Source organism: Pyrus communis, chromosome 12, assembly GCF_041283825.1.
Source record: "Pyrus communis isolate YQ-2024b chromosome 12, ASM4128382v1, whole genome shotgun sequence".
Taxonomy (NCBI): Eukaryota; Viridiplantae; Streptophyta; class Magnoliopsida; order Rosales; family Rosaceae; genus Pyrus; species Pyrus communis.
Genome location: NC_142576.1, coordinates 15,859,186 through 15,883,108, shown reverse-complemented (window position 1 = coordinate 15,883,108; position 23,923 = coordinate 15,859,186). Strand labels below are relative to the sequence as shown.

The 23,923-nt window shown below is 36.6% G+C and overlaps 1 pseudogene; it reads right to left on the bottom strand.

Moving 5' to 3' along the window:
* Positions 1–936, bottom strand: part of LOC148692384 (uncharacterized) — a 59,012-nt pseudogene extending 58,076 nt beyond the window's left edge.
* Between the last annotated feature and the right edge of the window lie 22,987 nt (positions 937–23,923).

Sequence of the window (23,923 nt, the reverse complement as noted above, 5' to 3'; positions counted from 1 at the left end):
CAAAAGAAGAGAAGTAAGATTAGCCATTTGATTTTGAAGTTCGGAAATAACACTTACCTCATTCACTTGTTGCTGTCGTGGCATGTCTCTTTGGCCAACTCCTTTGTATTGTTGAGCATTCAAAGCTCTATTAGCAATGAGAGTCTTGGCGGCCATAGGTGTCTTGTCCACTAAAGCTCCACCCGCTGAGGCATCCAGCATTTGACATTCAATTGGTAGAAGCCCTTCGTAGAAATATTGAAGAAGAAGCTCCTCCTTCATTTGGTGTTGTGGACATGAAGCAACAAGGGTTTTAAAACATTCATAATAAGTTGGAAATGATTCACCTTGATTTTGCTGAATTCCACTAATTCTTTTACGTAAAAGAATGACTCGAGAAGTTGGGAAAAACTTCTCCAAAAACGCCCTTTTCATACTCTCCCATGATGCGACAGTTCCGGGAGCTAGTTCATACAACCAATCTTTAGCCTTTTCCAAGAGAGAAAAGGGAAAAGCCTTCATCTTCAAAATGCTCCCATCAACATTCACCGGGGTCATACTTGAGCAAACAACCTCGAACTCTTTCAAGTGCTTATTAGGATCTTTAATGGACTACCCATAGAACTTAGGAATATGGTGCAATAAACTGGACTTGAGTTCGAACTCGTCAGTCTTGTCGGGGACTGCCCTTGGATATTGAATGCATAGAGGCATGGCATTATCCAATCCCGAAGCGGAAAACTCCTGGATTGTTCGGTTGTTGGCTGCCATAACTTGTTCTTCCTCAAAAATCCTTGTCGTGGCCTCCTCTCCCTCTTGTGTTTTGTCCTCTTCAAGCTCAGGTGCAGGTTGAGGTGGTTGAGGCTCTTGTTGATTCTTCTTTCTTCTCAAGGCTCGCTCAAAGTCATCGTCAAAGTCTAAGATATGCGCATGAACCGGTTGAGAACTCCGAGTCATAAACTAGTGCCTAAAACAAGAAAACAAACAAGTCAGAAACTAAAACAATTAACAAACCAATAACACACGAAAATAACTAAAAAGAAATAACAAGGGATTAGCAACTTTGCTAATCCCCGGCAACGGCGCCAAAATTTGATGCGAAAATTAACTTAACACACAAATTAACCCTCTTTTGACAATTGTAGCATATAAATAAGTAGGGATCGTTCTTACACCGGGGATTAGGAGGGATTGCTAAACACTCTAAATTGACACAAATAAATAAAACTGACCTTTAAAACACTTAAACTCACTTAAAAAGACTCAAACACGTTCACAAGACTCAAAATAGTCTAAAAACACTCAAAACTGCCTTAAAAACACAATCTGGGCAGTTTTGAGCCTAAACACAAACTTGGACGAAAATTGGTTCTAACTTGACTCAAAACTCTTAAAAACACAATCTAAAACATATTTGGACCAATTAGACACTTTAAGACAATTGGGGATTTGGTTTTGGACGAAAATCAAACAAACAAAACAAATATGTAAACTAGGCAGATTTGGACGAAATTGATAAAATTAAGTGGATGGTGAGATGGCTAGGAGGTTTTTCTCCACACATGGCATACTTGCATACAACACAATCTTCAGTTGCTTATTCAATGAATTTATGAACCTCAACACCCCAAGTTAATTAGGTACGCTTAAATTAACTCTCAGATTTCCCTTAGGCCATTGAATTGAATGGAATTAGCGCATTGCAATCAAATTATTCCTTAAAAGTTTTCTATATGAAAGGGCATAAAAGAAAGACAATCAAAGATCATTAGGTTCTATGGAAATCATAGGTGTTGACGAGGCATTCGTAACTATGAAAGCGCATGATACTTATGCCAAGAATTTACTAAACATAATTGTGACCAATAATCTTAACTACTCATGAATATAAGTTCCCAACAATTAGGTGAAGTTCCCTCATACCCTAGCATCATGTTTATGCATGCAAATTAAGCGTGCACTCTCAATTCATATACATAAACAAGTTTTAATTAAAACAGATAAGTAAATTGAATTCATCATTCATGAAATCACAACTGAAAGTAATCAATTCATCATGCAATTATAACCATGGTTTCGAAATTCCCCCTAGCCAAAAGGGGATTAGTTCCTCATGCTTGCACAACAAAAAGTATTGAAATTAAACATTGAAATCATAAGAAAGATTACACCTAAACGCTCAGCAATTCCAAGATGGATTTGATGCACAGTTTGGCTCCTCCACCTCCTCCTCCTTGCTGCGGCACAAGATGTGTGTGGTGGAATTGGGGGTTTTGGATGGTGTTTCCTTGTTTGGAGGGATGGAGGATGGTTGATTATGGTGGGAAGGGTGGGGCAGATGTGTATGGATGTGTAGGGAGGTGTATGGAGGTTGAGAATGGAGAATGGAGGTTGCGCCACAAGGGTTTCTGAATAGCATAAGGGGGTGTACGAAATTTTGGCTGATTTTATGTTTATATAGTCCTAGGGTTAAGTAGATTAGGGTTAGGCTTAGCAGATTTTATGGACTAGGGCCCCAGAATTCGGCCATAGGTGATCAAATCCACCTAGGAAGGGGTTTGACCCAATTAGTTTCATAATAGGCTTGTGTAACCCCAATCCAAAAGGGATTAGGCCTTGAAAATCAGAATGCAAAGGGAATTGGGCCTAGGAAGGTGCGGCACAAGTGGGGGAGAGGGTTGCTTGGCTTGCAAGGCAAGGCAAGGCCTTCTAGAAAGGTTTGGTGCGCCACTTTTGTAGGGTTTCTAGAAAGAATGGGTTTTGTGGTTGATTTGGGCCTTCTAGAATAGGATGCTTCTAGAAATAGGTTCTAGGATTATCTATTTAGGTCCCCTTGCAATTAGGATTAAGACATGATAAGGTTTGGATAGGATAAGATGAGATAAGGTTTGCATAATGTTTTGGATAATGTTGGATAAGGTTTGGATAAGGTTTTGGATAGGGTTTCCTCTTTTGAGCTACTTCCTTATCCACTTTGTCCTTAGCTTAGTTCCTTCCTCTTCTTATCACATTTCTAGCCTCTTGAAGTTCAAATTCGTCCATCCATGTTAGCCCATATGCAAGCTATCCACATAGTGTCCAAAATAGCTCCAAAATGCACCAAAATGCACTTTCTTGATACTTTAAGCCATAGGACCTACAAACACACGAAATTGAGTTGTAATACGACATTAACTAAGAAATAATAGCACAAATGCACAAGAATAAGCTAGTTAAGTCGCCTAAATATGCTCCTATCAATGACACGTGGCTTCTTGTCATTTCTTTGTCCCAAAACAGTCCCTAAAGCATAATTGATGACTCATATATTTCACGCGTTTATACCATCAATTTCTAGCCTCTTTGTGATGTTTTTGAGTTAAACTGATTGCATTTTACCTTATTTTGTGTTAGTGTGCAGTTACATGTACTTTAGGATCAATTTGTAGGCAAAAGAAGTGAAAACATGCCATTTTTGGGGTTGACCCTTATTCAAACGTGGAAAGAAGTTTAGTGGCCTGTTTTGAAGCCCAAGTAAAGAATCCAAGATGAATCTGGCTTGTTTGAACGTTTTTCCTTATTTGGAGGAGCCAAATAAGATATTCCAATTCCTTTCCCATTCTGCTCCTGGTCTTCTAACAAGCCATATTCATCTTGGATTCTTTATTTGGGCTTCAAAACAGGTCACTAAACTTCTTTCCATGGTTGAATATGGGTTAACCCCAAAAATGGCATGTGTTTCACTTCTTTTGCCTTCAAATTGATCCTAAAGAACATGTAATTGAACACTAACACAAAATAAGGTAAAATGCAACCAGTTTAACTCAAAAACATCACAAAGAGGCTAGAAATGGATGGTATAAATGCATGAAATATATGAGTCATTAGAACTTAAGCAAATCAACACATATAATATGCTACTAAGACATTAGTAATGTGTTCTCAAAAGATCAAATGCATATTTGGGGGTCAAAAGTGCACTATTTTTGTATTTGGAGTGTATTTTGATGTGATATATAATAGCACACAAATTAAACCTTATAATTGTAGTATGTGTAAGTAGGGATCATTCTAGGCCGGGGATTAGAAGGGATGCTAATCTACTTAAAACTGACTCAAAAACACTAAACTAGACTCAAAAACAGAAAACTAGACTCTAACAACTCAGAACAAGCTAAATAGACTCAAAACAAAACAGGACCTAAGGAGTAATTTGGACGAATTCTAACTTATGTTGACTCAAAACACTAAAAAGAAACCAATTTAAACAGATTCTAACTAATTTGACACAACAAAGTAAAGGGGATTGGGTTTTTGACGAATTTAAAGTAAAAACAAGTAGATTAAAGACTCTAAATAACTTTGGACGAAATTGGGTGTTTAAATGGGTGAATGGCTAGCTAGAGGGTCCTTCTCCACACATGACACATATGTATATAAATTGATTTCCAGTTGCTTTTCCAATAAATCATGAACCTCAACACCCCAGATTAACCGTGAACAACACTAATTAACCTTCAGATTTTCCTTAAGTCATTAAATTGGATGGAATACGCATCGGCAACCAAATTATTCTTCAATAGTTCCCTACATGAACAGCATAATAGAGATACAATCAAAGATCATTAAGCTTTGTGAAAACCATAAGCATTGACAAGGCATTCGTAACTATGAACTGCATGATACTCCTGCCATGGATTTACTTAATGCAATTGTGACTAGCAACCTCCACTACTTATAAATATAAGTTCATAATAATTAGGTGAAATTCCCTTATATTTTAGCATCAAATTCATGCATGAAAACTAAGTAGGCCTCCTTAATCAACATACAAGAATAAGTTCTTAATCAAACAGTTAAGTAAATTGCATTCACAATTTATGAAATCACCACTGGAGGTAATCAATTCATATTGCAAATATAATCAAGGTTTCAAAGTCTCCTCTAGCTAAAACGAGTTTAGCTCTTCATGTTCGCAATTAAACAAAGATAATTAAATTTAAACATTGAAAACAAAGATAGAATACACCTAGGAATGCTCCAACAATCCAACGTCTTGAATGGCAAGCACGGCTCCAGGTCACTCCTCCTTCCTTCCTTCTTGCGGCACAATGGGGATTTTCTTAATTTAGGCTCTAGAGGTGTGGTGGATGGTGTGGTGTGAATATGTGGTAAAGGGTGGTGGTGAATGATGGGTATGACATCATATACTTATAGGGCAAAGGGAAGGCACAAAATTGGGCTGAAAAGGAAAGGAATTAGGACTCCAAATGACCAAAGAACAAGGTTACTTTCAATTAGATTCTAGGGAGGACAGGGAATGGTCCTTGCGGTAGATTCTAGAATTTCTAGAGGGTTACATGCGGCATAAACTTAGGGCACAAAATAGGGCTTCTAGAACTTGATATTTAGGTGATTTAATGTGAAAAGGAGTCCTCATTGCAGCTGGAATTAAGTTAGGAAAAGATTAGGATAGGATAAGATAAGATAATGATGGATAAGGTTTGGATAAGATAAGGGTGTTTAGATAATTTTCCATGTCTTCTTGCTCTTTCCTTATCTTCATTGTCTTGAGCTTGTTTCTCCATATTTGTAGCATGTTCCTAGCCTCTTTTAACTTCAACTTCGTCCATCCACCTTGCTCCATATGCAAGCTATCCATTCCAAGCCCAAAACTGCTCTAAATAGCTCCAAATTGCACTTTCTTGCCAACTTTGTCATTTGAACCTACAAACACAAGAAAATAGCTTAAATCACAATAATAAACAGAAACTAACTTACTAAATGCAAACAAACAAACTAACAAAGTCACATAAATGTGTTCCTATCATATTTGCACTGTTTTAAGCATTCATGGGATAAAACAAGCGTGCCTTTGACGCGCTTTGAAATTCAAGCAAATAAACACATATAATACACTACTAAGACATTAATAATGAGTTGTCAAAATATCAAATGCTTATTTGGTGTTAAAAGTACACTATTTTTGTATTTGGGAGTGTATTTGCACTGTTTTAAGCATTCGTGGGACAAAACGAGTGTGCATTTGACGCACTTTGGAACTTAAGCAAATAAGCACATAGAATATGCTACTAAGACATTAGTAATGAGTTCTCAAAAGATCGAATGCTTATTTAGGGTCAAAAGTGCACTATTTTCGTATTTAGAGTGTATTTGCATTGTTTTAATCTGTGATATTCTTGTTTTCTAAAGTTGTTGCCTCATTATTTCTTTGCTTGGTTGCTACTTAGAATGCTTTTTCATCATTTTAGTTCCAAATACTTGAACTCATGCCTATTTCATTCAAAGCATAAAATTGATTGCATAACAAATAACAAGATGAAGTTGTTTAGTACCACCAGAGCCAAAAAGCCTTATCCCTTGCATATGTATTGTAGGTTTAACCCTGTTGAGCCTTATTTAGCCCATTTTCATTGTTAGCTTCCATTATCCCTACCTAGCCTAGCATAGGAATATCCATACCCTTGTTCTTAAAGAATAGTGAAGCATGACTTATTGGGAATTCCTTTTGATTTACGATTTGCAAAAAAACAAGTGTGGGGGAAGGATTTGTTCTTTTGAATCTGGTGACGTAGTGTCTATGTTTTATGTTTCAAAGAAGAAGAAAAACGAAAAAAAAAAAGAAAAAAAAAAGAAGAAAAACGTTGAAAAAATAAAAAATAAAAAAGAGAGAAGAAAAAGAGGTTGAAAAGAAGTGAGAATGAGTTCATAAGTGTTGGTTGTTGAAGAAGGGTCCAAAAAAGTGAATTTGACCCTAAAGTTGTACGAATCTCCCCCTTGTATTTAAAGTTGGATGCTGCAATCAAAAGTTGAATTCTAAAAACGTTGAAAAAATAAAAAATAAAAAAGAGAAAAGAAAAAGAGGTTGAAAAGAAGTGAGAATGAGTTCATAAGTGTTGGTTGTTGAATAAGCGTCCAAAAAAGTGAATTTGACCCTAAAGTTGTACGAATCTCCCCCTTGTATTTAAAGTTGGATGCTGCAATCAAAAGTTGAATTCTAAGTGTTGATTTCATTACTTTGCTTACTATCACTTTAAGAACCTTTGTTTATCCTTAACCTTTCTTTGTTAGCCAATACCTTAGCCCTTTTATCTTGATTGTTATGTTATTAAATATGTGGAGTTTGAAATTGGTACGAGCATATGGAATCCCTGGTTCTCGCTTCTAAGTAGTGGCATTCCGTTCATGAGATCGTATACATGTTTGTATTTATAATTCCAGAAAGTGCCTTCTTTGTTATAACATATGTGAGTGCTAGTCTACATATTTACATCAATCTTCTCACATATACTTAGTATACGGAGTGTAGTCAGAAAATCTGTGTGAAAATAGAGAGTATATCCGGTGAGGAATTGATTGAAATCTCTAAGGCATGTTACTACTTTCAAATGTTATTTTAATTGATTAAATGCAAGCTAGTGAGTAGTTACTGTGGTTAAGTATAAGCTCAAGAGTAAGGATGGCTAAAATCTATATGAGTAGTGATTGTTGGAAGATTTAGGTTTTGTTTTGTTTTCTTTGTTTTGCTCAGGGACTAGCAAAAGCTAAGTGTGGGGGAATTTGATAGAAGTGTTGAGTGCATAAAATTATATTTATATGCCCTCTTTTACTTAGGTTTTTTACTTAAAATCTCTATGCATCACAAGGTATTTTGTTGTTTGTATTGTATTTCAGGATGAAAGTAAGGACTTAAAGAAATCATCTTATTTTGAATATTGTAACAAGTAGCCCAAGATCCGCCAGAAAAGGCCCTTGCAGAACAGCCAGCTTGCAAGCATTGCCCCGAAGTGCTTAAAACGAATTAGAAAATGGGCCATATATGGTCGGAAAGAGAGCCCCCACACCAAGGATTAGCAAAATTGCTAATCTTCCCTTAGTTAGTGCCGTGTTTTCCCCTTTGTTTCTCTCCGCGTGTTTTTGTTTTGTTTTCTGATTTTATTTTGTTTTGTTTGCTTTGTTTTAGGTACTAGTTTATGACTCGTAGTTCTCAACCTGTTCGTGAGCATATATTGGAGTTTGACGACGACTTTGAACGAAAGTTGAGAAGAAAGAAGAGGCATCCAGAACCTAGTCCACCTAGTTCTGAGGCCGAATCTGAAGAAGAAGAAGTGGAACAGGAAGAACAAGCCATGGCTACGGATAATCGAACAATCAAGGAACTTTCAACCTCGGGATTAGACAATGTCGTGCCCTTATGCATTCAATATCCTAGGGCAGCTCAAGGCAAGATCGATGAGTTCGAATTGAAGTCTAGCTTGCTGCATCATATTCCCAAATACCGTGGGCTGTCCATGGAAGATCCAAACAAGCATCTTAAGGAGTTTGAAGTGGTATGTTTGAGCATGACACCCATCAATGTCGATGGGAACATTTTGAAGATGAAGGCCTTTCCATTATCTCTTTTGGAAAAGGCTAAATATTGGCTATACGAATTGGCACCCGGAACCGTCATCTTTTGGGAAAGCATGAAGCAAGCATTCTTAGAGAAGTTTTTCCCAACCTCGAGAGTCATTTTCTTAAGGAAGAGAATTAGTGGAATCCAACAAAACCAAGAGGAGTTTTTGCCAGCGTACTATGAGCGTTTCAAGACTCTAGTTGCATCGTGCCCTCAACATCAAATGAAGGAAGAACTTTTAATTCAATATTTCTATGAGGAACTTCTTCCAATTGAGAGGCAAATGCTAGATGCCTCAGCAGGGGGTGCTTTGGTTGACAAAACACCGGTGGCTGCCAAGATCTTAATTGCAAATCGAGCCTTGAATGCAAAACAATAAGAGGGAGTTGGACAAAGAGAGCCCCCACAGCAACAACAAGTGAATGAGGTAAGTGCAATTTCTGAAATTCAATCTCAATTCGCTAATCTCACTGTTCTTGTGTCACAGGCTGTTGATGGATCCAAAGTGGAAAAAGCTAATGTATGTGGCGTGTGCACCATGCAAGGACACCCCTCGGAGCAATGCCCTCAATTGATTGAGAATGGAGGATGGGAATCTGCGAATGTCGTGGGTTATTAAGGCCAAAATCAACCTAGGCATGATCCATACACCAATACTTACAATCCAGGGTGGAGTCATCCAAATATGAAGTGGAGGGACGCTCAACAAACTCAACAACAAGAAGGATTTCGTCCACCACCCCTTGGGATGTTTCCAAAGCCATACGCACCAATTCAAAACCAACCACAATATGCCTAACCAAAAACAGGTTCGTCCATGGATAATGATCAAATTGTTCAATTATTAACCACTTTGGCACAGGGAGTCCAAAATCAATCCCAAGAAATGCAAAATCAAGCCAAAAAGGTGGATGAATTAGAGAAGCAAATGGGGCATATTTCAGAGTTCCTTGGGCAGTTTCGAGAACAAGGCAAACTTCCTAGTTCAACCGTTGTGAATCCAAAATGAGGCTTTGAAACCGGCAAGGGCATTACGTTGAGAAGTGACAAAGAGCTTGGAAATCACCCAAAACCATCCAAACAAGGCCTTAACGAGGAAGAAAAACTGCTGCAAGGAGAAGAACAGAAAGTAAGGGCCACGGCAAGGGAAGACCAATCCTTGTCGCAGCCCCCTAAGGCCCCAAAACCGTCCCAAACCACCAAGGTAAGTCCAAATTCGAATTTTTCTAGTTCTATTCCACTAAATGTGCCCTTTCCTAGCAGGTTTAAGCAATCAAAGAAAGAAGAGAATGAGAAGGACATTTTGGAAACCTTTAGGAAAGTTCAAGTCAATATCCCGCTCCTTGATGCAATAAAGCAAGTTCCTAAGTATGCCAAATTCTTGAAAGACCTTTTTACAACAAGGAAGAGAATTTCGAACAACGAAGTGGTCCCGGTAAGTGAGAATGTTTCTGCAGTGTTACAAAGGAAACTACCACCAAAATGCAAAGATTCGGATAGTATTACAATTCCTTGTGTCATTGCCAGTACTAAGTTTGAACATGCTATGTTAGACTTAGGAGCTTCAATTAATGTCATGCCTTACCTAATTTATGCATCTATGAACTTAGGAGAGTTAAAAAACGATGGTGTGATTATTCAACTGGCCGATCGTTCTAATGCATATCCAAAAGGAGTTTTGGAAGATGTTTTGGTGCAGGTTAATAATTTGATTTTTCCAGCGAACTTTTACGTGCTTGACATGGAAGATTCAGCCCAATCTACCCCATTGCCGATCCTACTTGGGAGACCTTTTATGAAAACAGTTGATGTGATATATTCTAACACATAAATTAAACCCTATAATTGTAGTATATATAAGTAGGGATCGTTTTAGGCCGGGGATTAGAAGGGACGCCAATCTACTTAAAACTGACTCAAAAACACTAAACTAAGCTTAAAAACACTTAACTAGACTCTAGTGACTTAAAACAAACTAAATAGACTCAAAACACACAAACTAAGTTAAATTGACTTGACATAAACTTTAAGAAGTTATTTGGATGAATTTTAGACTAGTAAGACTCAAAACACTAAATTGGACAGATTTGAACACGTTTCTAGCTAATCTAACACACTTAATTAAAGGGGAGATTGATTTGGACGAAATTAAAGTAAAAACAAACAGATTTAAAGACTCTAAACAATTTCGACGAAATTGGGTGAAATATGGGTGAATGGCTAGCTAAAGGGTCCTTCTCCACACATGACACACTTGCATACAAATTCATTTCCAGTTGCTTTTCCAATAAACCATGAACCTCAACGCCCCAGATTAACCATGAACAATACTAATTAACCCTCAAATTTTCCTTAAGTCATTGAATTGGATGGAATACACATCGGCAACCAAATTATTCTTCAATAGTTCCCTACATGAACAACATAATAGAGATACAATCAAAGATCATTAAGCTTTGTGAAAATCATAAGCCTTGACAAGGCATTCGTAACTATGAACAGCATGATACTCCTGCCAAGAATTTACTTAATACGATTATGACTAGCAACCTCCACTACTTATGAATATAAGTTCATAACGATTAGGTGAAACTCCCTTATATTCCAGCATCAAATTCATGTATGCAAACTAAGCGTGCCCACTTAATCAACACACAAGAATAAGTTCTTAATCAAACAGTTAAGTAAATTGTATTCACGATATATGAAATCACAACTGAAAGTAATCAATTCTTATTGCAAATATAATCATGGTCTCAAAGTCTCCTCTTGCTAAAACGAGTTTAGCTCCTCATGTTCGCAATTAAACAAAGATAATTAAATTTAAACATTGAAAACAAAGATAGAATACACCTAGAAACGCTCCAACAATCCAACGTCTTGAATGGCAAGCACGGCTCCAGGTGGCTCCTCCTTCCTTCCTTGCTGAGGCACAATGGGGATTTTTTGAATTTAAGCTCTTCAGGTGTGGTGGATGGTGTAGTGATCTGATTGTAGAGGGTGGTGCTGAATAATGGGTGTTGCATCATATATTTATAGGGCAGGGATGCGGCACCAATGTAGCTTAGGAAAAGGATTTTAGCACCACAAATCCATAAGGAAAAGGTCAACTATATGGCAAAAACCAAAGAGGAAAAGGAGAAAGAGGTGCGGTAGGTTCTTAGGCTTCTAGAAAGAGGTTTTGTGACAGGTTTCTAGAAGGACAAGGGATAAGATACGTGGCACAAACTTAGGGCACGAAAATAGGGCTTCTAGAACCTGATATTGAGGTGATTTAATGTGAAAATGAGTCCTCTTTGTAGCTGGAATTAAGGTAGGAAAAGATTTGGATAGGATAAGATAAGATCATATTGGATAAGGTTTGGATAAGATAAGGTTATTTAGATAATGTTCCTTCTTTGTAGCTGATTCCTTATCTTCAATGCTTCCAAATTTGTTTCTCCAAATATTAAGCACATTCCTAACCTTTCTTGATCTTCAAATTCATCATCCACCTTGCTCCATGCATGTGCAATCCATTCCAAGCCCAAAACTGCTCTAAAATGCACCAAAATTCACTTTCTTGCCTCTTTTGCCATTTAAACCTACAAACACACGAAAATAGCTTAAATCACTATAATAAATAGAAACTAACTTACTAAATGCAAAGAAACAAGCTAACAAAGTTGCATAAATATGCTCCTATCAACAACCCGCACCAAGATAGATGTGTTCAAGGGGACGTTAACAATGGAATTTGATGGGGAAGTTATTGATTTCAATCTTTCTGAAACTATAAAATATCCTAAAGATGATTATTTTTGTTTTTCTAGTGATGTATTTGATTCATTGGCGCAGGATTATCTTGACTCTTTGGAGAGGGATCCCCTTGAAAGGACCATTACAAAAGGAATAGCACTAAAAAACAAAGGGGCAGGAAAGGACCACACTCACGGCATGCATAAGGAAGTCCTTGCCGTGCCTACATGTGAAGAAGAGGCCAGATGGTTGCTACACTTGAGTCATTGCCACAACACCTTGGTCACCTTTCAATCCCAATTCCAATTCCCGTTTTTACTAACAAGTTGTTACCTTCGGTGATTCAGGCACCCATTCTTGAGCTTAAACCATTACCGGATCATTTGAAGTATGTCTATTTGGGAGAAAAAGAGATGTTGCCCATTATTGTTTCTTCATCCCTCACGACAATGGAGGAGGAGAAGTTGGTGCGGGTGTTAAAAGATTACAAAACAACCATTGGATGGACTTTGGCCGACATTCAGGGAATTAGCCCTACAACATGCATGCATCGCATACTTCTAGAGGAGGGGCTAAACCAACTTGAAAGGCTCAACGCCAACTTAAGCTTCCAATGATGGAAGTTGTGAAGAAGGAAATTATCAAGCTTGAGTGATTTGTCCTATCTCGAATAGCCATTGGGTTTCGCCGGTTCAAGTTGTTCCAAACAAATCGGGAGTTTGCAGTGGTGAAAAATGCCAAGAATGAGCTTGTGCTAACCCGTATCCAAATAGGTTGGAGAGTTTGCATTGATTATAGGAAGCTCAACGCCACCACAAGGAAAGATCACTTCCTTTTGCCGTTTATTGATCAAATACTTGAAAGGTTAGCCGGTCATTCTTTTTATTATTTTCTTGATGTTTGTTCGGGATATAATCAAATTGTTATAGCTCCAGATGATCAATAAAAGACTACTTTTACTTGTCCATTTGGTACTTTTGCTTATCGTCGAATGCCATTTGGTTTATGTAATGCACCAGCCACTTTTCAAAGATGCATGGTAAGTATCTTTTTAGATTTTTTGGAGAAAATTATTGAAGTTTTCATGGATGATTTTAGTGTTTTTGGTGATTTATTTGATGATTGTTTACATAATCTCACTTTAATCTTGAAACGATGCATTGAAACTAACCTTGTTTTAAATTGGGAAAAATGTCATTTCATGGTAAAACAAGGCATAGTTTTAGGTCACATTGTTTCGGGGAAGGGTATTGAGGTTGATAAATCGAAAATAGATCTTGTACGTTACTTACCCTCTCCTACTTCAGTGAGAGAGGTTCGTTTTTTTCTTGGACATGTAGGATTTTATAGACGATTCATCAAAGATTTTTCTAAGATTTCCCAACCCCTATGCTGACTTCTCCAAAAAGATGTACCTTTGAAGTTCGATGAAGCATGTGAGAAAGCCTTCAAACACCTTAAGGAGATGCTCACTTCGACCCCCATCATTGTTCTGATGTGATAAATAATAGCACACAAATTAAACCCTCTTATTGACAATTGTAGTAAAGATGTAAGTAGGGATCGTTCTAGGCTGGGGATTAGGAGGGATTGCTAATCTAATAAAAACTGACTTAAGAATACAAAACTAAGCTTAAAAACACTTAAATAAACTCAAAGACTCTTAACTAAACTTATATGACTCAAAACAAACCAAAAAGACTCAAACGGACTCTAAGGAGTTATTTGAACGAATTCTAAACTAATAAAACTCAAAACACTAAATTGGACAGATTATAACGCGTGTCTAACTAATCTAACACACTTAATTAAAGGGGGAATTGGTTTTGACGAATTTAAAGTGAAAACAAACAGATTTAAAGACTTAAACAAAGTTTGGACGAATTTGGGGAAAACTATGGGTGATAAGCTAGCTATAGGGTCCTTTTCCACACGTGACACACTTGAACACTAATTGATTTCCAGTTGCTTTTTCAATAAACCATGAACCTCAACACCCCAGATTAACCATGACATCACTAAATAACCCTCAGATTTTCCTTTGGTCATTGAATTGGATGGGATACGCATCGTCAACCTAAATTATTAAGCTTTGTGAAAACCATAAGCATTGACAAGGCATTCGTAACTATGAACAACATGATACTCCTGCCAGGAATTTACCTAACGCGATCGTTTATAAGCAACCTCCATTACTTGTGAATATAAGTTCATAACGATTAAGTGAAACTCCCTTATATTCTAGCATCAAATTCATGCATGCAAATTAAGTGTGCACCCTTAATCAACATACAATAATAAGTTCTTAATCCCAATAGTTAAGCAAATTGCATTCACGATTTATGAAACCACAACTAGAAGTAATCAATTCATATTGCAAATATAATCATGCTTTTGAAGTCTCCTCTAGCCAAAACGAAATTAGTTCCTCATGTTTACAGCAAAACAAAGAAAACTTAAATTAAACATTAAAAACTAAGATAGATTACACCTAGAAACGCTCCAACAATCCAAGCTTGAATGGCCAAAACGTCCAAGGCTTCTCCTTCTTCTTTCTCCTTCTTTGTTGTGGCACAAGAGTGTTTGGGTATGAATTATGGTGGTGGATGGATAGGTTGGATGGTGGTAGGGGGTGGATGACGGCTGAATGAATGGAGAGTGATGAATAATGAGTATGGATGTCTTGGATCCCTAATATGTGTGGCAGATTATGTAATATATTGGAAGAAAGGGCAAAGTATTAATTAAATGTTTTGGGAAAGAATTGGGCTCCAAATCCTCAAGGAAAAAGGATAACAAATCAGAATCTCAACAGAAAAGGGACAAAAAAGGTGCAGAATTGACTAGGAGAAAAGGGAAAAGAAGATATGTGGCAAATTTTGGAAGAAAAGGGTAAGAAGGGTGCGGCTCCATCTTGGACTGGGATTAAGGCTTCTAGAACATATATTTAAGTGTCCCAAATCAATTAGGAACCCTCTTTGCAGCTGGGAATTAAGTAGGAAAAGATTAGGATTGACTAAGTTAAAATAAGGAAGTTTGACTTAATTTTCGTTCTTTGTAGTTGATTCCTTTTCTTCCAAGTCTTGAATTAATTTCTTCCAACTCCTTAGTAGATTCCTAGGCTTCTTTGGACTTCAATTTCATCCATCCATCTTGCTCCAAGCATATGTTATCCAATCCAAGCCCAAAACTGCTCCAAAATGCACCAAAATGCACTTTCTTGCCACTTAAGTCAATGAGACCTACAAACACACGAAAATAGCTTAAAATACTAAAATAACTAAGAACTAACTAAGTAAGTGCAAGGAATTAAACTAACAAAGTCACATAAATATGCTCCTATCATGTTCCACCAGATTGGAGTCTTCCTTTTGAGCTTATGTGTGATGCCTCATATTATGCATTAGGAGCTGTTTTAGGCTAAAGGAAGAACAAGCAGCCACATGTCATATATTATGCATCCCGGAATTTGAATGATGCTCACTTGAACTACTCCACAACAGAAAAAGAACTTTTTGCTGTTGTTTTTGCTTTAGATAAGTTTTGCTTTTATTCACTTGGCACTAAAGTTATAATGTACTCTGATCATGCAACGTTGAAGTACTTACTTACGAAGAAGGAGGCCAAACCAAGGCTTATTCATTGGATGCTTCTTCTCAAAGAGTTCGATATCGAAAGCCGAGACAAGAAAGGAAGTGAAAATGTGGTGGTTGACCACTTGAGTCGTATGGTGCATGAAGAGGATGTCGTGCCTATCCCAGAGACATTCCCAGATGAGTAGTTATTGTCCATCGAGGTAAGTGTGCCATGGTATGCCGATTTAGTGAATTATTTGGTGTCTAAACAAGTTCCAAGCACTCTAAATAAGCACCAACGTGATAAAATGTATGGGATGACCCATATTTATGGAAATATTACCCTGATCAGATTCTACATAGGTGTGTGCATGAATCGGAGTTTAATTCAATTTTAACTTTTTGTCACACTTATGCAAATGGGGGTCATTTTTGCACTCAAAGAACAACACATAAAGTTTTAGAATGTGGATTTTATTGGCCTACTATATTTAAGGATGCTAGAACTTTTTGTGTGATTTGTGATCGTTGTCAAAGAATGGGCAATATAGGTGCAAAGGACCAAATGCCGCAAAATCCCATCTTTGTTGTCGAAATTTTTGATGTTTGGGGTATTGATTTTACGGGTCCTTTTTCTTCATCTTATGGTTTTGTTTATATTTTACTTGTGGTTGATTATGTTTCGAAATGGGTGAAAGCAAAGGCCACCCGTACTAATGATTCTAAAGTGGTTGCAGATTTTGTGAGAACTAACATATTTGCAAGATTTGGAATGCTAAGGGTTCTTATAAGTGATGGGGGTTCCCATTTTAGCAATTGAACCATTAAGGCGTTGCTCAAGAAGTATAATGTCACGCATAAGGTGGCCACAACTTATCATCCTCAAACAAGTGGGCAAGCTGAAGTTTCTAATGGGGAAATCAAATACATTTTGGAGAAGACCGTTGGCCCAAACCGAAAAGATTAGAGCTTACGTTTGAATGATGTATTGTGGGCGTATCATACGGCCTACAAAACACCAATTGGAATGTCCCCATTTCGGCTTATCTATGAGAAACCATGTCATCTTCCTGGCTTACAAAAACGATGCTTAGTTGTAGTTTGATATGCTCTTTGGTTTATGCTTAGTTGTAGTTTGATATGCTCTTTGGTTTATGCTTAGTTGTAGTTGTTGTTTACGAATTCACATGTAATCACAAAAAGAAAAAATCAGTTTTTGTAACATGCTTGAAGGAAGAAACTCAAACTAACGCTACAACCCTGAGAGACTTGAGCCTAAACTTTGTTTGTAGAGTTATTAATCTGTGAATTCTTGTTTTCTAAATTCGTTGTATGATCTCATTATTTCTTTGCTTGGTTGCTACTTAGAATGCGTTTTATCACTATAGTTCCAAATACTAGAACTTATGCCCATTTCATTCAAAGCATGGTATTGATTGCTTAACATATAACAAGATGAAGTTGTTTAGTTAAAAGCAGAGTCAAAAAGCCTTACCCTTTGCATATGTATTGTAGGTTTAACCCATTTGAGCCTTATTTAGCCTATTTTCTTTGTTAATCACATTATCCTTACCTAGCCTAGAATAAGATTATCCATACCCTTGTTCTTAAAGAATAGTGGAGCATGACTTAGAGGGAATTCCTTTTGATCTACAATGTGCAGAAAAACAAGTGTGGGTGATGTGAAAATTAACTTGACACACAAATTAAACCCTAATGTTGACAATTGTAGTATATATGCAAGTAGGGATCGTTCTAGACCGGGGATTAACTAGGGATGCTAATCTACTCAAAACTGACTCAAAAACATAAAACTAGGCTTAAAAACATAAAACTAGACTCTAATGACTCAAAACAAGCTAAATAAACTCAAAACACACAAACTAAGTTGAATTGACTCAAAACAGGTCCTAGAAAGTGATTTGGATGAAAATTGAACTAAAAAGACTCAATATGGCATATTCTGACGAATTGAAACAAAACTAACACAAATAAGAACTAATGGGTTATTTGGACGAATTTTGACCTTTACTTGACTCAAAACACTAATAGAACTAAACTTAAACATATTCTAACTAAGTTAAAACACTAAATATTAAAGGGGATTGATTTTGACGAAATTAACTAAACTAGGCAAATTGCAAAACTAAACAGATTATACACTAAATTGGTTGAATTGAATGGGTAAAGGCTAGCTAGAGGGTTCTCCACACATGCACATATGCAACACAAATTGATTTCCAGTCATTATCCCTTTAAACCATGAATGACAATGCCCCAAATTAATCGTTGATGTGATAAATAATAGCACTCAAATTAAACCCTCTTATTGACAATTGTAGTAAAGATGTAAGTAGGGATCCTTCTAGGCTAGGGATTAGGAGGGATTGCTAATCTAATAAAAACTGACTCAAGAATACAAAGCTAGGCTTAAAAACACTTAAATAAACTCAAAGCCTCTTAACTAAACTTATATGACTCAAAACAAACTCAAAACAACACAAAATAATCAACTAGACTCAAACTAGACTCTAGGACTTAATTTGGACGAAAATAGAATTGGTTTTGACTCAAAACACTTAAAAACACAAATTAGACAGATTCTAGCTATTTAGACACAACAAAGTAAAGGGGAATGGGTTTTTGACGAATTTAAAGTGAAAACAAGTAAATTAAAGACTCAAACAAAGTTTGGACGAATTTGGGGAAAAACTATGGATGATTAGCTAGCTAGAGGATTCTTTTCCACACATGATACATTTGAACACAAATTGATTTCCAATTGCTTTCTCAATAAACCATGAACCTCAACACCCCAGATTAACCGTGACATCACTAATTAACCCTCAGATTTTCCTTTAGTTATTGGATTAGATAAGCAAGGATTTAGGATAGAATAGGAATGCAAGGTGCGACATTAACTAAGGTGAAAGAGGAATGTGATCTTATGACACAAAATAGGGAATAAGCATTCCCTTTGCAAGGCAAGGAAAGGGCAGGTTAGGCAAGGCACGGCAAAGGCAATAAGGGTGCAAGGAAGGTTTAGTTTGTGTCCTAAAATGCATAAGAGTCCTCAATGTTGTTGGAACTTAGGGGCTTTTAGGATTAGGAAATGTCAAACCAAAATAGGAAACCTTGGCTTATCTTTCCTACTTCAAGTAGGAAACCTTCTTTGACTAGGAATCCTTCTTTGATTAGGAATCCTAACATCTTTAGGTCTTCAATTTTGTCCATTCCTTTTGCTCCAAGCATATACTATCCATTCCAAGTCCAATTTTGCTCCAAAAGGCTCCAAAATGCACCTTCTTGCTACTTTAGCCATATAGACCTACAAACACACGAAAATAGCTTAAAATACTATAATAACTATGAACTACCAACATAAATGTAAGAAAACAAGCTAACTAAGTCACCTAAATATGCTCCTATCAATTGTTCGATTGTCCGCTGCCATGACTTGAACTTCCTCTTCCTCTCTTGCCGTGGCCTCTTCTTCCTCCTCAAAATCAGATTCTGAGCTAGAACTTGGTGGGTTAAGTTCTGGCTCCTTCCTCTTCTTTCTCAAAGTCTGCTCAAAATCGTCATCAAAGTCCAAGATATTTGCATGAACAGGTTGAGAGCTTTGAGTCATAAACTAGTACCTAAAAAACAAGAAAAGAAAACAAGGTCAGTAGCTAAACAAAAACACCCGAAAAAGAAACAAAAAGAAACAACGGGGGATTAGCAAAGTTGCTAATCCCCAGTAACGGCGCCAAAAATTTGATGTGATAAATAATAGCACTCAAATTAAACCTCTTATTGACAATTGTAGTAAAGATGTAAGTAGGGATCATTCTAGGCCAGGGATTAGGTGGGATTGCTAATCTAATAAAAACTGACTCAAAGATACAAAATTAGGCTTAAAAACACGTAAATAAACTCAAAAATTCTTAACTAAACTTACATGACTCAAAACAAACTAAAAAGACTCAAAACAGCATAAAACAATCAAATAGACTCAAACTAGACTCTGGTACTTACTTTGGACGAAAATTGAATTAGTTTTGACTCAAAACATTTAAAAATACACAATAGGACAGATTCTAACTAATTTGACACAACAAATATAGAAGATTGGGATTCTAACGAATTTAAAGTAAAAACAAGTAACTTAAAGACTTACACAAAGTTTAATACAAAATTGGGTAAATGGATGGATGATTAGCTAGCTAGAGGGTCCTTTTTCCACACATGACACACTTGCATGCAAATTGATTTCCAGTTGCCTTTTCAATAACCTTGAACCTCAACACCCCAGATTAACCGTGACATCACTAATTAACCCTCATATTTTCCTTAAGTCATTGAATTGGATGGACAACGCATCGGTAACCAAATTATTCTTCCCAAGTTCCCTACATGAACTGCATAATAGAGACACAAGCAAAGATCATTAAGTTTCGTGAAAATCATAAGCATTGGCAAGGCATTCATAACTATGACATCATGATACTCATGCTAGGAATTTAACTTAACATGATTGTGACCAGCAACCTTTACTACTTGTGAATATAAGTTTGTAACGATTATGTGAAACTCCCTTATATTCTAACATCAAATTCAAGCATGCAAACTAAGTAGGCCTCCTTAATCAACATACGAGAATAAGTTCTTAATCAAACGGTTAAGTAAATTGCATTCACAATTTATGAAATCACAACTGGAATTAATCAATTCATGTCACAAATATAATCATAGTTTCAAAGTCTCCCCTAGCTAAAACAAGTTTAGTCTCATGCTCACAACAAAACAAATAAAACTTAAATTAAACATTGAAAACAAAGGATAGATTACACCTAAAAATGTTCCAACAATCCAATTTGAATGCAAAAACGTCCAAGGCTGCTTCTCCTCTCCTTCTTCCTTGCTATGCTGCGGCACAAAGGTTTTAAAGGTGTGAAAGTGGGTTGTCGTGTGTTAGGGTGAAGGATAGATGAATGGCAGGGAGATATGGTGAGTGAAGAGATGCGGAATGGTGTATGGAAAGTGATAAAGGTTGCGGATGAAGGTGCAGAAGGATGACTCATGTTTCCTTCTTTGTGGCTGATTTCTTTACTTCCAAATCTTGAATTAATTTCTTTCATCTCTTTAGCAAATGCCTAGCCTCCTTTGGTCTTCAATTTCGTCCATCCACCTTGCCCCAAGCATATGCTATCCATTCCAAGCCCAAAACTGCTCCAAATTGCTCCAAATTGCACTTTCTTGCTACTTGATAGGAGCATATTTAGGCGACTTAGTTAGCTTGTTTTCATACATTTATGTTGTTAGTTCATAGTTTATTTTAGTAGTTTAAGCTATTTTCGTGTGTTTTAAGCATTTTGGAGCAAAATTTGACTTGGAATGGATAGCATGTGCTTGGAGCAAAAGGAAGGGACAAAATTGAAGACCTAAAGGTGTGAGGATTCCTAATCACAAGAGGATTCTTAATCAAAAGAGGAATCCTAGTCAAAGAAGGTTTCCTAGTTGAAGTAAGGAAAGTTAAGCCAAGGTTTCCTATTTTGGTTTAGCCTTTCCTAATCCTAAAAGACCTTATGTTTCAGCAACATTGAAGACTCCTATGCATTTTAGGACACAAACCAAGCTTTCCTTGCAACCTAATTGCCCTTGCCGTGCATTCCATAGAGTTTCCCTTCCTTGCCGTGCAAGGGAGGTCCTTATTTCCTATTTTATGTCATAAAATCACATTCCTTTTCACCCCAATCTCAGCCGCACCTTACATACCTTTTCTATCCCAAATCCTTGCCTAATTTCAGCCTTAAATCACATTCCCTTTCATACAATTTAATGCCGCAAGTTTCCTTTCCTTTTTCCCTTGGATTTCTGATTTTACATCTCATTTTCCTTATGAATTTGGGGTTGAATCCTTTCCTAAACTATGTAATAAACCTTAGGATTCTTGCTCTCAAATAATTACCAAAGCCGCACCTTTATTCTACCCTAATCATTCACCCACACAATCTGCCATCCTTCATCCTTTCTCCCAACCTTTGTCGCAGCCTTCAACCTTTCTTTCACCATTCATACACTTCCATACCTTCACCCAAACACCCATACACCATTCCCAACCTTTGGCGCACCACCCTACCAACCTAAATCCATTCACAACCCAGAAATCCATCCAAAATCACCCAAGAACTCTTGTGCCACAGCCTTGCAAGGAAGAAGAGAAGAAGAAGAAGCCTTGGATGTTTGTGCATTCAAGTCGGAGTGTTGGAACATTTTTAGGTGTAATCTATCTTTTGTTTCCAATGTTTAATTCAATTTTCCTTTGTTTTGTTGTGAACATGAGAGGCTAAACTCGTTTTAGCTAGGGGAGGCTTTGAAACCATGATCATATTTATGATATGAATTGATTAAGTGCAGTTGTGATTTCATAAATTGTGAATGCAATATACTTAACCGTTTGATGGATAACTTATTCTTGTATGTCGATTAGGTAGGCCTACTTAATTTGCATGCTTGAATTTGGTGCTAGAATATAAGGGAGTTTCACATAATCGTCACAAACTTATATTCACAAGTAGTTAAGGTTGTTTTCACAATCATGTTAAGTGAATTCCTAGCATGAGTATCATGATGTCATAGTTACAAGTGCTTTGTCAATACTTATGATTTTCATTGAACGTAATGATCTTTGATTGTATCTCTATTATGATGTCATGTAGGGAACTTTTGATGAATGCTTTGGGTTGTAGTATGATGTCATCCAATCCAATAACTTAAGGAAAATTTGAGGGTTAATTAGTGATGTCACGGTTAATCTGGGGTGTTAAGGTTCATGGTTTATCGAAAAAGCAACCGGAAATCAATTTGTGTTTGAATGTATCATGTGTGGAAAAGTATCCTCTAGCTATCTAACATTCATTGGTTTTCCCAAATTCGTCCAAATCTCTTTTAAGTATTTTAATTACTTGTTTTTCTCTTAAATTCATCAAAAACCCAATCCCCTTTACTTACTTGTTTCAAATCTGTCCTAAAATGTGTTTTTGAGTATTTTGAGTCAAAACAATTCTATTTTCGTCCAAATTGAGTCCTAGAGTCTAGTTTAAGTCTTTTTGATTGTTTTCTGTTGTTTTGAGTCTTTAAAGTTTGTTTTAAGTTATATAAGTTTAATTAAGAGTCTTTTGAGTTTGTTTAAGTGTTTTGAAGCATAATTTTGTATTTTTGAGTGAATTTTCATTAGATTAGCAATCCCTCCTAATCCCCGACCTAGAACGATCCCTACTTATATCTATACTACAATTGTCAAAAAGAGGGTTTAATTTGTGTGCTATTATTTATAACATCACTACTTTAGCCATATGGACCTACAAACACACGAAAATAGCTCAAACTACTAAAATAACTATGAACTAACAACATAAATGTAAGAAAGCAAGCTAACTAAGTTGCCTAAATATGCTCCTATCAAATTCCCCCACACTTAGCTTTTGCTAGTCCTCGAGCAAAACAAAATAAACAAAACACAATCTAGACCTTCCAACATTTACCTCAGGGATTTCCAATGAAGATGACACATTAAAGAACACTACTCCCACCAATTTTAGCTCTCTTTACACTTGAGCAAACACTTAACCATAGTTACCACTTACTAGCTCACATTTAATCGATTAAAACAACATTTTGAATGTAGTAACATGCCTTAGAGAATTCCCCCAATTCCTCACTTGATGTACTCTCTATTTTCACACAGATTTTCTGACTAGGTATATGTGAGAAGATTGATGTAAACATGTAGACTAGCACTCACATATGTTATAACAAAGAAAGCATTTTTTGGAATTATTACAATGACATGTATATGATCTCATGAATGGAATGCTACTACTTAGAATGAGAACCAGGGATTCCATATGCTCATACCAATTTCAAACTCCACATATTGAACACATAACATCAACATAGAAGTCAAGGGGTTGTAATGAGGCTAAGGTATTGGCTAACAAAGAAAGATAAAGGATAATCAAAGGTTCTTAAAGCAATAGGAAGCAAAGTAATGAAATTGACACTTAAATTCACTTTTGATGGCAGAAATTAACTTAAACACAAGGGGAAAATGCATGTAACACTTAGGGTCAAATTCAGAGTTTTGGACCCTTTCTTCAACAACGAATACTTGTGAGTTCATTCTCACTTATTTCTTAACTCTTTTTCTTTCTTTTCTTTATTTTCTTTTTCCTATGCCCTCTCACTTTTT